Source organism: Pan troglodytes, chromosome 3 (assembly GCF_028858775.2).
Source record: "Pan troglodytes isolate AG18354 chromosome 3, NHGRI_mPanTro3-v2.0_pri, whole genome shotgun sequence".
In the NCBI taxonomy this organism is placed as follows: domain Eukaryota; kingdom Metazoa; phylum Chordata; class Mammalia; order Primates; family Hominidae; genus Pan; species Pan troglodytes.
In genome coordinates, this window is record NC_072401.2 from 43867641 (window position 1) to 43884756 (window position 17116).

Consider the following 17116-nt stretch of genomic DNA (forward strand, 5'->3'; position numbering starts at 1 on the left):
AATTTCTAATGTAGTTTACTTATATAACTGCCTACCTGAAGTATATCAATACTTCATTTCTACATTAAATAGTCAAGAACTTTTCAAGGCTGCTTTATACAGCAAGTAAACATAGTGTTGTGAGAAAATTCTCATATTTTCAAGGCAAAAACAAGCTTCAGAGTAAAACAGGCCATTGTTTACACTGTGAACTCAGCTCTATTGACAAAGATCTCTGGCACTACAACAAATACATTAAATTCATACATACACGTGCATGCCCATATGCATCAATGTTCTTCCACTACAGTTTGAAAAATGTGTTCCATTTTGTAAATTCTCACATCTGAGGATAATAGATTTTTCTATAGTTACTAGGAAACTGCTGCCAATTTCTGAATAATGCATGCAAAAACTTTGAAATTTTAAAAATGTACAGACAGATCAGGGTGTGTATTATGGGATGTTTAGTAACATCTCTGGTCTTTACCAACTAGATGCTAGTAGCATCCCTGCCTTCATGTCATGACAATCAAAAATGACCACATACATTTTCAAACTGTCTTGGGAGGTAGTGTTGGTGGTCACAAAATTTCACTCAGTTGAAAATCATTCAGATAACATTTAGATAATAAGAAATCTCTATCAGCAGCAGGTTTAGTTAATATTTATAAATATAAAATTATGACCTAGAGTTATTATATGATAATTAATATAAAAAATAAAACTAATTTAGTCCTTTGCATATAAGACTACCCAAGAAATACCTTTACGTAAGTGGATAAATGAATTAATGAATTAATTAACATTAATATGATTAAACGAATAGAAGAAAAATAAAACTTACACTGAATATCACAATCTGAAGTCATCTTTAAAAGATACTGATAAAGTTTGTATCTGTTGCTGCTTAACTCTAAAATGGATTTTCTTATGTGTTATTTAAACATAGATAGAAGTCACATGCACATAACCACACTACATTTTTAAATTTCTCTAAATTTTCCAAGTTTTCTAGATATTCAGAAATAGCAAAAATAATTTAAATTTTTTATCAGTGTTTTACATTTTCAATTGTTAGTTCATTTTTATAACTTTTTGCAACAATGATAAATTTGATTTTAAATCCTTTTCTGCTTTTTCTCTGTTATTCCCTGCTTTGCAGTGGATATTAATAATGTGAGGTACACATATGTGACTAATAAGAATAGGAAGAAACTTTGATTAATTATCCTAGGTTTGCCAACTTGTTTTTTAAAATCACATTTTTTTTCCTTCTGTCATGAGTCTAAGCTTCTACATTTGTAAGACTTTCTTTCCTAATGCCTTAGAGAAGATCATATCAGCTGGATGGGGTGGGTCACACCTGTAATCCTGGCACTTTGCGAGGCCAACATTGTAGGATTGCTCGAGCCCAGGAGCACAGAAGCCCAGGAGTTTGAGATCAGCCTAGGCAATGTGGCAAGAATCACATTTTATTAAAATATATATAAGATTTGCTTTAAAAAAAGAAATAGAAATAATAATACGATTATATTCATCTTTGTTAAAACACTCCAAGGTGACATTCTAACTGACTGAACTAACTCATAATAAGAGGAGTGTTTCCTACATGAAAGCACACGTTACCAAGGAAATGGGAGACAGTTAAAAATATTTAAAGTTTTTTGGTCTCTTACATCACATTAATCTACCTGAGAAAACCTGGGTTGTATGAGATAATTATCTTTCATTCTTTTTTTAATAACAGAAACCATTAATTATAATAAGGATGGCTTTGAAACACTGGAGAGCAGAGCTTAAGAGTAAGTAATATTAGTATCCATCTTCCAAGGCTACAATAATTTAGTTTTGCACTGGAATTACCCTAAATAAACCAAATAGACATTGAGTTCTTTTTGAGAACAATAAATTTTCTTTCCTACATATTTCTTATCCATAACAATTTCTTTGACTTCCAAGTTAATTACTTGTTATTTCTGCCTACTCTTTATAGTTTCCTCTTCAGTCACTATGAATATTATGATAGGCAAATTCCAAGATGGCTCCCAAGATTCTACTGCCTGATATACATACCTTATATAATCCCTTCCCTTGAGTGCAAGCAGAGCCTGTGAATATGATGGAACCCTTTCCACTGATTATATTGCAATATATGGACTAAGGAATTTTTCAGATATAATGAAGATCCCTAAACAGCTAAATTTGAAATAAAAGGGAAATAATATTATCTTGGATAGACCAGACCTAATCAATTAGTTCTTAAAAGAGACAAGTAGCAGCATAAAATGCTCTGTTCCTGGCATGAAGAAAGGAAATAGGCATACTATGAACCAGTGGACTTTCTTCTGGAGAAAGTTACCTAGCTAGTACCTTAAGAGTGGCCTCTGGGAACTAAGAGTGATCTCCAATCAAAGCACAGCAAGAAAACAACAGTGACTTCAGTCCTACAACCACAAGAAACAAATTATACCAACAACCTGAATGAGATTAAGAGAACTCCAAGCTAATGATGAGACTGCTGCCACTGCCCAAAACTTGGCATAGCCTTGTGAAACCCTGAGCAGTAAACCTATCTCAGACATCTGAGCTACAGAAACTGTGAGATGATAAATGAGTGTGGCAGTCAACTGCAAAGTTTGCACTAACTTGTTACCCTGCAATAGAATATTAGTACAGACTTCTGGTAATCAAATATTGCCTTAGAAGCAAGATAACTCTACTCCTCCCTACAGAAAACCAAAAACAAATATATAACATTGACAGTATCACCAGATATGCTAGAACTCAAATATGAGGATGAGACCATTCCCAGGCCACACAGAAGTAAAACATCTGAGGAGACGGTAAGATAATCAAACTTCCGAAGGAATGGTACCAGCTCCTCTTTGTACCTCTGGTAGAATTCGGCTGTGAATCCATCTGGTCCTGGACTTTTTTTGGTTGGTAAGCAAAACTATTCCAATCAATAGGAAAAGAGGGAATCCTCCCTAACTCATTTTATGAGACCAGCATCATCCTGATACCAAAGCCTGGCAGAGACACAACCAAAAAACAGAATTTTAGACCAATATCCTTGATGAACATTGATGCAAAAATCCTCAATAAAATGCTGACAAACCGAATCCAGCAGCACATCAAAAAGCTTATCCACCATGATCAAGTGGGCTTCATCCCTGGAATGCAAGTCTGGTTTAACATACACAAATCAATAAATGTAATCCAGCATATAAACAGAACCAAAGACAAAAACCACATGATTATCTCAATAGATGCAGAAAAGGCCTTTGACAAAATTCATAAACACTTCATGCTAAAAACTCTCAAGAAATTAGGTATTGATGGGACGTATCTCAAAATAATAAGAGCTATCTATGACAAACCCACAGCCAATATCATACTGAATGGGCAAAAACTGGAAGCATTCCCTTTGAAAACTGGCACAAGACAGGGATGCCCTCTCTCACCACTCCTGTTCAACATAGTGTTGGAAGTTGTGGCCAGGGCAATCAGGCAGGAGAAGGAAATAAAGGGTATTCAATAAGGAACAGAGGAAGGCAAATTGTCCCTGTTTGCAGATGACATGATTGTATATCTAGAAAACCCAATTGTCTCAGCCCAAAATCTCCTTAAGCTGATAAGCAACTTCAGCAAAGTCTCAGGATACAAAATCAATGTACAAAAATCACAAGCATTCTTATACACGAATAACAGACAAACAGAGAGCCAAATCATGAGTGAACTCCCATTCACAATTGCTTCAAAGAGAATAAAATACCTAGGAATCCAACTTACAAGGGATGTGAAGGACCTCTTCAAGGAGAACAACAAACCACTGCTCAGTGAAATAAAAGAAGATACAAACAAATGGAAGAACATTCCATGCTCATGGGTAGGAAGAATCAATATCATGAAAATTGCCCTACTGCCCAAGGTAATTTATAGATTCAATGCCATCCCCATCAAGCTACCAATGACTTTCTTCTCAGAATTGGAAAAAACTACTTTAAAGTTCATATGGAACCAAAAAAGAGCTCACATTGCCAAGTCAATCCTAAGCCAAAAGAACGAAGCTGGAGGCATCACGCTACCTGACTTCAAACTATACCACAAGGCTACAGTAACCAAAACAGCATGGTACTGGTACCAAAACAGAGATATAGACCAATGGAACAGAACAGAGCCCTCAGAAATGATGTCTCATATCTACAACTATCTGATCTTTGACAAACCTGACAAAAACAAGCAATGGGGAAAGGATTCCCTATTTAATAAATGGTGCTGGGAAAACTGGCTAGCCATATGTAGAAAGCTGAAACTGGATTCCTTCCTTACACCTTATACAAAAATTAATTCAAGATGGATTAAAGACTTACATGTTAGACCTAAAACCATAAAAACCCTAGAAGAAAACCTAGGCAATACCATTCAGGACATAGGCATGGGCAAGGACTTCATGTCTAAAACACCAAAAGCAATGGCAACAGAAGCCAAAGTTGACAAATGGGATCTAATTAAACTAAAGAGCTTCTGCACAGCAAAAGAAACTACCATCAGAGTGAACAGGCAACCTACAGAATGGGAGAAAATTTTCGCAACCTAGTCATCTGACAAAGGGCTAATATCCAGAATCTACAAAGAACACAAACAAATTTACAAGAAAAAACAAACAACCCCATCAAAAAGTGGGCAAGGGATATTAACAGACACTTCTCAAAAGAAGACATTTATGCAATCAAAAAACACATGAAAAAATGCTCATCATCACTGGCCATCAGAGAAATGCAAATCAAAACCATAATGAGATACCATCTCACCACCAGTTAGAATGGCGATCATTAAAAAGTCAGGAAACAACAGGTGCTGGAGAGGATGTGGAGAAATAGGAATAATTTTACACTGTTGGTGGGACTGTAAACTAGTTCAAGCATTGTGGAAGTCAGTGTGGCGATTTCTCAGGGATCTAGAACTAGAAATACCATTTGACCCAGCCATCCCATTACTGGGTATATACCCAGAGGATTATAAATCATGCTACTATAAAGACACATGCACACATATGTTTATAGCGGCACTATTCACAATAGCAAAGGCTTGGAACCAACCTAAGTGTCCAACAACGATAGACTGGATGAAGAAAATGTGGCACATATACACCATGGAATACTATGCAGCCATAAAAAATGATGAGTTCATGTCCTTTGTAGGGACATGGATGAAACTGGAAACCATCATTCTCAGCAAACTATCACAAGGACAAAAAAGCAAACACCGCATATTCTCACTCACAGGTGGGAACTGAACAATGAGAACACATGGACACAGGAAGGGGAACATCACACACCGCGGACTGTTGTGGGGTGGGGGTAGGGGGGAGGGATAGCATTAGGAGATATACCTAATGCTAAATGACGAGTTACTGAGTGCAGCACACCAACATGGCACACGTTACATACATATGTAACAAACCTGCAGGTTGTGCACATGTACCCTAAAACTTAAAGTATAATAATAATAAAATTAAAAAGAAAAAGAAAATCAAACTTCCACATATATGACATCCCTCCCCGCAATCTGCCCAGGACCAAGCACATGAAAAAATTTCCCTGAATGATAGTGTCTATACTGGAAAAAGTGAACAACCAGCTACTCCACTATCTTGGGTTCCCTGGCAGGATACCTACTGCTGCATGAACCCATGGGAAGCATTGGGAGTGCCTGAAGGGGGAAATATCCCTAAAAATAGCCAGAGTCAAAGTGGGAAGGCAAAACCATCCTCAGACCTGAAATCTCTGCTCTGTGACTAGATTAGAGGCAATGCCAAACCTGAGCAGCGCTTCAGCAGCACCATGCACTAAGCAGGTTCACACCACAGATGTTCTGGGCGAAAACCCCTAACCAGCCTTTTCACACTATCAGAGCATAACTAAATGAAATATATACTGAAAAATCACAGAATATTGACAAAACACAAAGTTGTTTCTCTGAGAAAATAAACAAAAGCAACATGACTTTAGCTAGATTAAGAAAAAAGAGAAAAGACCCAAATAAAAGCAGAAATGAAAAAATAAACATAACAACTAAGAATTACTAGAGACTATTATTAACCCCTATACACAAGAAATTGGAAAACCTAGAAGAAATAGATAAATATCTGGACATACACAACCTTCTAAGATTGAACCATAAAGCAATATAATATCTCAACAAACTCATAATGAATAATGAAATCAAAACCTTTGTAAACAGTCTCCCATCAACAAAAATTCCAGGACCTGGCCTGAAAGTTTTACTGCAGAATTCCACCAAACATTTAAAAAAGAACCAATACCAGTTATACTCAAACTCCTTAAAAAAAATTGAAGAGTGAGAAATACTTCCAAACTCAGTCTATTAGGCCAGCATTACCTTGACAGCAAAACCAGAAAAAGAGACAACAACAACAAAAAGAAAATTTCAGGCCAATATACAGGTGAACATAGATTCATAAGTCTTCAACAAAATACTAGTAAACAAAATCCAACAGCTTATCAAAAAGATAATACAACATGATCAAGTGGATTTTATTCCAGGGATACAAGGACGTCTCAACAAACACAAATCAATAAATGTGATTCACCACATAAACAGAATTAAAAACAAAAACCATATGATTATCTCAATAGATGCAGAAGAAGCATTGATAAAATTCAGTATCCCTTCATGATAGAAACCCTAAACATACTATGCATAGAAGAAACATACCTCAAAATAATGTAAGTCATACATTAAAAAACCCACAGCCAACATAATACTAAGTGGGAAAAAGTTGAAAGCATCCCTCCTAAGAACTGGCACTAGACAAAGTTGCCTACTTTCACCAATTTATCCAGCTACTCATCTTCCACGATCATTTAGTTTACACATTACTCTAAAATTATTTGAAGTTAACTAAGTGAATTCAACCAATGCATTATTCTTTTTAATAATGGTGACAAATACATTGTATTATGTTTTCCACACTGAATGTTGCAAAAGGCATGTGCCTATATATTTATCATTTTTTAAAAAGTGAATAAATGACATGTAAAGCCTTCTTCACAATATCAGATCAAAATTATTTGCTTATTATGTGTAAGATGGTGGTGATATCTAACAAATTTTGACTTCTTTCTTTTAGTATACAAATTAAACATCTGGAAGTAAATTATTTTCTTAGCTGATAGAGATACTACTTCATTTGTTTGTGTATACTTGATAGCCTATCTAAAAATTCAGATTAATGTTTATATTAGATTATAAAAACAGTCATAATTCATTGCTGCTCAATCATCAAGAGATGAAATCTATTTGCCCTTTAATTTGGTTATCTCAAGACTTCCTCTGACAAATAGAATTTCTTAGAAGCAATTTTATGACATTTCTAAGACAGGCTTCAAGAACCATTGCAAGCTTCCTCTTTTGCTCTTGGAACCCTGGTTGTCACCACTATCCCATTTGAGGGCCCCATATAACAGTGATCCCCAGTTGACTCACCCCCCAAGGTGTTATCAGTTAAGCCGAGGTGAACTTTGCACAAATTGTCAGTACAGAATCATGAGCCAAATAAATGCTTTTTTAAAAAAGACATTGTGTTTGGGATGCTTTGTTGTACTGGAAAAACTGATTATACAATGTTCTAAATAGCAAATTATAGCCTATAACACAAACACACTCACATATTACTTCTTTGACCAATAATTATTATTATACTTTTTAAAACAACCAAGACCTTCAGATAAAAATAATTAAATTTACCCCAAATCTGTTACCGATTTATAGCTTAGCAATCATAATAGGGTCCAAAACCAGGAATTGTTTTCATAGAATTATAATACAATTCTTAGAAAACTACATACTTCTACCACAGCAAAAATAATTGTCCATCCAAATTGAAGCAATTAATAAATAGTATATAAATATATATGTGTATAAATCACATCACCATGAAATATAGCCTGTATTTATTAACTATTAACATTCAGATATATAAAGGACATATGAATGTTGAAATGATTTATTTTTATCAATGTTGTTTTGCAAAGCTCCACAACTTAATTTTCTAGATTGAGTGATGAATTCTACAGCTCAAATATTTTCTGTTCCATTTGAAATAATCAAGCTGCATAGTATGGATATTTTAACAATATTAAGTTTTTTAGTCTATGAACACAGGATGTTTTTCCATTTATCTATATTTTCTTTAATTTCTTTTATCAATGTTTTATAATATTCAATGTTTAATGCTTTCTTCTCTTTGGTTGAGTGTTTTATTCTTTTTGTTACTATTGTGAATGGGACTGCTTTCTTAATTTTGTTTCTGGATAGTTAATTGTTTTTGTATAGAAATGTGAGTGACTTTTATAAACAAATTTTGTATCCTGGAATTTTACTCACTTAGTTTATTAGTTCTGACAGTTCCTTGCAAGTATTTAGGGTTTATTATGTATATAATACTGTCTTCAGACAGATAATTTTACTTCTTGCTTTCAAATTTGTTACTTTTTATATCCATACTACCCCAAATGATCTACAGAGTCAGTGTAATTCCTATCAAAGTCCCAGTGTCATTCTTTATTGAAATGGAAAAAAAAACCTATAATTCATAAAGAACCAAAGAAGACTCTGAATAGCTAAATAAATCCTAAACAAAAGAATAAAGCTGGAAGCATCAAACTTTCTGATTTCAAAATATATTATAAAACTGCAGTTATCCCAATAATATGGCACTGGCATAAAAACAGCATATAGACCAATACAACAAAATAGGTAGCCCAGAAATAAATCCATGTATCTCAGGTCAAGTAATCTTCAACAAGAATGTCAAGAACACAAAATGGAGAAATATACTCTCTTCAGCAAATGGTATTGGAAAAACTGGATATTCAGATGCTGAAGAATGAAATTGTTTCCTTTTTTCACACCATATACAAAATTAATTCAAAATTAATTGAAGAATTAAATGTAAGATCTGAAACTGTGAAGCTACCAGAAGAAAACTTAGAGGAAGGGAAATACCTTCTTGACATTGGTCTACACAATATTTTTGTTTGTTTGTTTGACAACAAAAGCACAGGCAACAGAAAAAAAAAATAGAAAAGTGAGATTTCATCACACTAAAAAGCTCTTGCACAGCAAAGGAAACAATCAACAAAGTAAAAAGGCAACCTATGGAATTGGAGAAAACATTTGCAAGCCATATATTGAATGAGGAGTTAATATAGAAAATATGTGGGGAATTTATACAACTCAATAGCAAAAAAACAAATAACTATTTACAAAATGGGCAAAAGACTTAAACTGACATTTCTCAAAAGAAGGCACATAAATGACCAACGGGTATATGAAAAAGTGCTCATCACCAATAATCATCAGAAAAATACAAAGCAAAGCCATAATCTGATAATGCCTCAAACTTGTTATAATGGCTCCTATCAGAGAGATGCATGAAAAAAAACGTTGGTAAGGATGTGGTGAAAAGAGAAGTCTTGTACACTCTTGGTAAGTATGTAAGTTAGTACAGTCATTATGGAAGACAGTATGGAGGTTTCTCAAAAATATTAAAAATAGAAATACCTTGAAGAGGACCTTTATTTCCCTTGTTAGCTGTTTTCCTAGATATTTTATTTCCTTTGTAGCAATTGTGAGTGGGAGTTCATTCATGATATGGCTCTCTGCTTGTCTATTCTTGGTGTATAGGAATGCTTGTGATTTTTGCACATTGATTTTGTATCCTTGACTTTACTGAAGTTGCTTATCAGCTTAAGAAGGTTTTGGGCTGAGACAATGGGGTTTTCTAGATACAGGATCATGTTGTCTGCAAATAGAGACAGTTTGACTTCTTCTCTTCCTATTTGAATATGCTTTATTTCTTTCTTAATTGCCCTGGCCGGAACTTCCAATAATCTGTTGAATAGGAATGGTGAGTGAGGGCATCCTTGTCTTGTGCCGGTTTTCAAGGAGAATGCTTCCAGCTGCTGCCATTGGCTGTGGGTTTGTCATATACGGCTCTTATTATTTTGAGATATGTTCCAGGAATATCTAGCTTATTGAGAGTTTTTAACATGAAGGGAGGTTGAATTTTATTGAAGGCCTTTTCTGTGTCTATTGAGATAATCATGTGATTTTTGTCTTTGGTTCTGTTTAAGTGATGAATTACATTTATTGATTTGCATATGTTGAACCAGACTTGCATCCCAGGGATGAAGATGACTTGATCATGTTGGATAAGCTTTTTGATGTGCTGCTATATTAAGTTTGCCAGTATTTTACTGAGGATTTTTGCATCAATGTTCATCAGGGATATTGGCCTGAGGTTTTTTTGTTGTTGTTGTATCTCTGCCAGAGTTTGATATCAAGATGATGCTGCCTTCATATATCTTCAAGAAATCTGACGAAAACAAGCAATGGGGAAAGGATTCCCTATTTAATAATTGGTGCTGGGAAAACTGGCTAGCCATATGCAGAAAATTGATTTTGGACCCCATCCTTAAACCTTATACAAAAATTAACTCAAGATGAATTAAACACTTAAAAGTAAACCCACAACTATAAGAACTCTAGAAGAAAATCTAGGCAATACCATTCAGGACATAGGCAGGGACAAAGATTTTATGATGAAACCATCAAAAGCAATTGCAACAAAAGCAAAAATGGACAAATGGGATCGAATTAAACTAAAGAGCTTCTACACAGCAGAATAAACTGTCATTAAAGTGAACAGACAACCTACAGAATGGAAGAAAATTTTTGCAATCTACCCGTCTGACAAAGGTCTAATATCCAGAATCCACAAGAAACTTAAATTTACAAGAAAAAAATAACTCTATTAAAAAGTGAGCAAAGGACATGAACAGATACTTCTCAAAAGAAGATATTTATACAGCCAACAAACATATGAAAACAAGCTCAACAACACTGATCATTAGAGAAATGCAAATCAAAACTACAAAGGCATATTGTCACATGCCAGTCAGAATGGCGATTATTAAAAAGTCAAGAAACAACAGGTGCTGGCAAGGCTGTGGAGAAATAGGATAACTTTTATATGTTGGGAGCAATGTAAATTAGTTCAACCGTTGTGGAAGACAGTGTCATGATTCTTCAAAGACCTAGAACCAGAAATGCAATTTGATCCAGCAATCCCATTACTGAGTATATACCCAAGGGAATATAAATCATCCTATTATAAAGATACATGCACATGTATGTTCATTGCAGCACTATTCACAATAGCAAAGACATGGAACCAACCCAAATGCCCATCAATGATAGACTGGATAAAGAAAATGTGGTACATATGTACCAGGGAATACTATGCAGCCATAAAAAGGAATGAGGTCATGTATTATGCAAGAACATGGATGGAGCTGAAAGCCATTATACTCAGCAAACAAACACAGGAACAGAAAACCAAACACTACATCTTCTCACTTATAAGTGGGAGCTAAACAATGAGATCACATGGACACAGGGAGGGGAACAACACACACTGGGGCCTGTCAGGAGGGCAGGGGAAAGAAGAACATTAGGATAAATAGCTAATGCATGTGGGGCTTAATATCTAGGCAATGGGTTGATAGGTGCAGCAAACTACCATGGCACACATTTACCTATGTAACAAACCCACACATCCTGTGCATGTATCCTGGAACTTAAAATAAAATACAAATATAATAAATATAATATATAACATAATAAATATAATAATAAAAATAAAATAAAAATATAACTACCATATGACTCAGCAAACCTACTGCTTGGTATATTTTCCAAGGCAATGAAATCAGCATACTGAACATGCACCTCCATGTTTATTGAAGCATTATTCACAATAGTCAAGATTTGAAAACCCCGTGTACATCGATGGGTGGTTAAAAGGATATTAACATATATATGCATATATACATATACATGTGTATACCTGTTGGAAGATTTCTTAGCCTTAAAATGAAGGAAATCTTATTATTTGCAACAACATGGATGAAACTGGAGGACATTTTGAGTACATTATGTTAAATGAAATAAGCAAGGCACAGAATGACAAATACCTCAGGATCTCACTTATAAGTGGAATCTAAAAGAAAACAAACCCATAGAGTTTTCCAAAGGCTGGGGGTGAGAGGAAGGAGAAAGACTGGAGAAATGGCACAAATTTTGATTATGCAGGGTAAATAAATTTTTAAGATCTAATGTACAGCATGGTTACTGTGGTTAACAATATTGTATTTCATGCTTGGAATTTCCTAAGAGGATAGATCTTAAATGTTCTCATAAAAACAAGAATAAAAAAGTAAAAAAAGTTAACTATCCGAAGTCATGGAAATAATGTTTAACTTGCTTGTGATGATTATTTCACTACATATTTATACATTAAATGATAAAATTGTACACTTTAAATATATATAATTTTTAACTGTCAAATATACATCAATAAACTAAAAAAATTTGTAAAAATCCTCTAACTTCTTTGAATATGCAGTCATAAGTATTTAAAAAGCTAGAAATATTTAGCAAGCAAACAGGCTAGAATCATTTGAAGATTACATTAATACATATCAATGAAAGAAATAATACTCCTCATCTATGTAACTTTATTCTTTAGACTATAGCTATATATAAGCAAAACATCTTAAAAGCCAATATAATTTCTCTATAAAATTTGAAATAGTTGTTCCTAATTGGTTAAGAATTTACATCTTTTAAAATCATTGATTCCTTCATGATGTGTAGTCTTAAGCGTTGGAAAAAATGTAAGAGAAACTAACATGAAGTATTTGAAAGGCATGAAAGTAAAAAATTGAGATTTTAATTCATTCAGCTTAGATAAAACAATGAATTAAGAATACGTGGCCTGGCGCAGTGGCTCACGCCTGTAATCCCAGCACTTTAGGAGGCCGAGGCGGGCGGATCACGAGGTCAGGAGATTGAGACCATCCTGCCTAACACGGTGAAACCCCGTCTCTACTGAAAATACAAAAACAAACAAAAAAAATTAGCTGGGCGTGGTGACCGGCGCCTGTAGTCCCAGCTACTCAGGGGGCTGAGGCAGGAGAATGGCGTGAACTCAGCAGGCGGAGCTTGCAGTGAGCCAAAATCGGGCCACAGCAGAACTCCAGCCTGGGCGACAGAGCAAGACTCCGTCTACAAAAAAAAAAAAAAAAAGTAAAACACTATATTTTTAAATATATACTTGTTAAACAAGTATATCTATATAATGTATACATCCTGTTATATATATTATTTATATGTTATATATATTATTTATATATGTTATATACATATTTGTTATATATATTATATATATATAACAAAGGAAAACATATTAATAATAGTCACAAAGTATGGAAAGGAAGAATAATGTCCTAAAATTAAATTGAACAAATATATTATCATGAAGTTGGAAGTATTCTTTAGCCTGCTAGCCATTAAACTTATGCCTGGTGTTCCATCATTGGAATGCCTAGCATTTGGGAGTTATTTATATCCTACTCCGCAAGGTCATCATCTAGGTCTGATTTTTCACACATCTCTGCCTCCTGAGGGTACATGTTATCACATGGTGCACAGAGTTAGTCACTGCTGCAGATGCTGGTGTGCTGGGAGCTTGTAAAAAAGTGATGTGAGTTTTCGGAAACATTTTTGAGGAAGTATCCAAAGACAGGTACAGGCCAGGTGCAGTGGCTCACACCTGTAATCCTAACACTTTGGGAGGCTGAAGTGGGCGGATCACTGGAGGTCAGAAGTTCAAGACCAGCCTGGCCAAAATGGTGAAATCCCTTTTCTACTAAAAAAAAAAAAAAAAAAAAATATATATATATATATATATATATACACACACACACACACAAATTACCCGGCCATGGTGGCAGGCGCCTGCAATCCAGCTACTAAGGAGGCCGAGGCAGGAGAATCGCTTGAATCCTGGAGGCAGAGGTTTTGGTGAGCTGAGATAGTATCACTGCACTCCATGGGTGGCAGAGCAAGACTCCCTCTCAAAAAAAAACAAAACAAAAACCCACAAACAAACAAACAAAAAAAGACAGGTACATATAACTTTACTGAACTATAACCTACACTAGTAATTTTTTATTACTTCTCTACTCATTTTGCTATTGTGCTGTAAAAAGAAAATATCTAAATTATTACTGTTGCATTAGTCATGGGTTTTACATTTTTCGCGTTCTATTTTTGGAAGACTAGGCAAAACCACTACCACTAGGACTAATAATACCTTTTTTTTTCATTTTCGTCCCAAGATGCTGCAAACTCTAAATTTACATGAAACAATTGACCTTTTAAAGACAGATAACAGCAAGTGCTATAGTGACACAATCACCTGAAAATGCTACAGCACCTGTTTCTGATGAGGACTCAGGAGATAAAGAAGGTGGAACAAGAAATAATCCACCAGGTTCTTTGTTGCCTGCAACTGCATATCTTATTCAAGATGGCTCTGATGCTGGATCTGACTGAGATGATTCCTCATATGCACCTAAAGATGACTCTCCTGATGAATTTTCATCTACATCTACTGCGCAGCAACCTCCACCATCAAAGAGGAGGAAAGTGACCAAAATTGTTTGCAAAGGGATAAAAGCTGGCCTAACTGTACAGCCCATAAGAGGTAGAGTTACAGAATCACCAAACGATTTCTTCACCAAAATGAGAACTCCCATAGAAATTCTTGAACTTTTTCATGATGATGAGGTTGTTGAATTCATTGTCAAGGACTCCAACTTATGTGCTCGAAGTAAGGATGTACATCTTGGCTTGACTACCTCCAAATTCAAATCTTTTTTGGAAATTATTTTTCTGAGTGGTTACATCTCAGTTCCTAGAAGGCATATGTTTGGGGAACAAAAACAGATGCACATAATGTACTGGCATAATGTACTGCCATGAGACGTGACTGTTTTGAACTACATTTTCTAATTTGCATGTTGCTGACAATGCAAATTTAGATCCAATGGACCAGTTTTCCGAGTGGTGACCTCTTGCAAGCAAACTCAATGAGAGATGTATGAAATTTGTTCCAAATGAAACATATTTCAGCTTTGATGAATCCAGGGTTCCTTATTTTGGTTGTCAGGGGTGCAAATAATTTATCTGGGGAAAGCCCATTCGGTTTGGCTGTAAGATTTGGTGTGGTACCACATGTCTGGGCTACATTGCGGGTTTCAGCTTTATCAGGGTAAAAACCCTGATACTAAACATGAGGAATCTGGTGTTGGTGCCTCACTTGTCCTTCACTTTGGTGAGGCAATTACAGAGACACACCCTGGACAATACCATTTTGTATTTGATAACTTTTTCACCAGTATTGCACTTCTTGATAAACTCAGTTCAATGGGACCTCAGGCAACAGGTACAGTGAGAAAGTATTGCATTGACAAGGCTCCACTGGAATCAGCTGCAGCTCTAAAGAAAAAAAGATAGAGGCAAATTCAATTATCGAATTGATGGCAAAGGCAGTACTGTCTGCAGGTGGAATGATAACAGTGTTGTCACTATTGCCTCATCTGGTGCTGGTATTGATCCCCTGTGTCTTGTCAGTTGTTATTCCCAGAAACTGAAAAAGAAGATCCAAGGTCAGCAGCCAAGCATGATCAAAGTGTGTATAACCAGTTCATGGGAGTCATACACACAGCAGATGAAAACATTAATAAGTACCAGGCATCAATCCGTGGAAATAAATGATATCAAGCCCTCTTTTGTTCTGTTTCAAATTGGTCTTAGAAAATGCTTGGCAATTGCATAAAGCATACGATGAGAAGCCAGTGGATTTTCCGGAGTTTCATCGACGTGTGGTATGCCATTATTTGAAGACCCATGGTCATCGTCTAGAACCTGGCCGAAAAAGAAGACCTTCTCAGAAGCATAACACTGACTCATATTATGACGGCATAAATCACGGGATAGTCAAACAGGGAATGCAAATGTGGTATGCTGAGTGTCATAAGAACAACACTTTTCAATGTGAAAAATGTGATGTTACCTTGCATGTGAAGCATTCTGTTGAACATCACACTGGACAGCAGGTTTCACCACCCCCTGAGACAAGAAACATGATTTTATACATTATGTACAATGTAGCAAGGATTTTGCCTAGTGTTCCATTTTTTGAATGCCACATAACTCAACAATACAACATAATAAAAATTTTTCCTTTTCAAATTCTTGTGTCTTGAACTTTTCTAGGTAACATAAATGAATTTCATGCACAAATTTAAAAAATTGCAACCTCAGGCATAAACGGATTAATCTATTCAGGATTTGACAGTTCAAATTATAGTAAAATATTCACCTGGAGAATTTTAAAATATATGTGAACAAAAGCAAATATAAATGCTGTAACCGAAATTGTATCTTTTAAATATGAAATAAAATTAGAGATCATTTGAGTTAACGATATCTGTAAAAAATATTTAAAAATTACAGAATTGCTTCTTAACATATTTCTAGATTAAAATAGAGATACATAATAATACCTGACAAGCTTCCTTTTCAATTCATATTAAACTACTTTTTTGCCCATTTCTGCTCAAAAGTTATTTCCAGAGAGGTCTTCTCTGACTACACAATATAAAATAAAATGCCATCTCCTCAGTCCCCTTTCATTTAACCAGTTTATTTTTTCTCCAATTACTCTTATAATCATCACACGTATAAAATACTTTATTTTCTTTAATCTATCTCTTCTTACCAGAATATAAGCTCCATGAGGGCAGAGATTTTTACTCATCAAATAAACAGTACCAAAAATATTTGGCATGCCACAAATTTTTGAGAAATGTGTAAATAAATAACCAAAATCAATGCTGAAAATGTTTTAAAAGAATGAACTGAAGAGAACAGCAAGAAAGAATTAAACCTTAGTACAGTGGCACTACAGTAGATAGATGACCCCTAGACATAATAGACATTAGCTATCACAGCAAAGAGTAACCAACATGAAAATAGAGACTTGGGCCAGAGCAACAGGGAAGCAGGTGGGTGAGTTATGCACTAAAGTTAGATTTCCTTCATTTTGTAGAGAGACTGTTTATCATTCAAAACGTTTAAGTAGGGAAAAACCCACATGTACAATAGAAATCATCCTCTTTGAGAAAAAATAAAA

General features: G+C 35.0%; 1 pseudogene; it reads left to right on the forward strand.

Annotated features, from left to right (window-relative positions):
* Positions 1–2756: 2756 nt before the first annotated feature.
* On the forward strand, positions 2757–16187 carry LOC101056820 (piggyBac transposable element-derived protein 3-like; annotated as a pseudogene).
* The last annotated feature ends 929 nt before the right edge of the window (positions 16188–17116 follow it).